The sequence below is a fragment of the Trachymyrmex cornetzi genome, unplaced genomic scaffold (genome assembly GCF_001594075.2).
Source record: "Trachymyrmex cornetzi isolate Tcor2-1 unplaced genomic scaffold, Tcor1.1 scaffold378, whole genome shotgun sequence".
NCBI lineage: Eukaryota > Metazoa > Arthropoda > Insecta > Hymenoptera > Formicidae > Trachymyrmex > Trachymyrmex cornetzi.
In genome coordinates, this window is record NW_017298512.1 from 53,662 (window position 1) to 54,105 (window position 444).

Below are 444 nucleotides of genomic sequence, written 5' to 3' on the forward strand. Positions count from 1 at the left end.
CTCTCTCTCTCTCTCTCTCTCTCTCTCTCTCTCTCTCTCTCTCTCTCTCAACGCGCCCTCTCCCTCACCAATCGTAGCGTGGGTAGCTTTGGAGCGAACCAATCGAAACGCGCCATTTACCTCATTACTCCATCCTCGTGTCACCAAGCAGCCAGAGCGCTCCCTTTTTCCAGACAGGCCCTTCTAGTCGTCTAGGGGGGGAGGGGAGGGGGGATTTGCTTTGACGTCTAGGGGGGAAGAGGGGGTTTGTTTTGACGTCTAGGAGTGGAGTGGTGGGGGTTTGTTTTGGCGCCAGGGGTGGAGTGGTGGGGGTTTGTTTTGACGCTCCGTGGCTGTCCATATACTACTCATTTATGACTTTTGATTACAATTTCAAGATAAAGTTAATCTTTTTTAACAAAAACATTTTAAATATCACAAAAGAGTCATTTTTGCATATTAAAC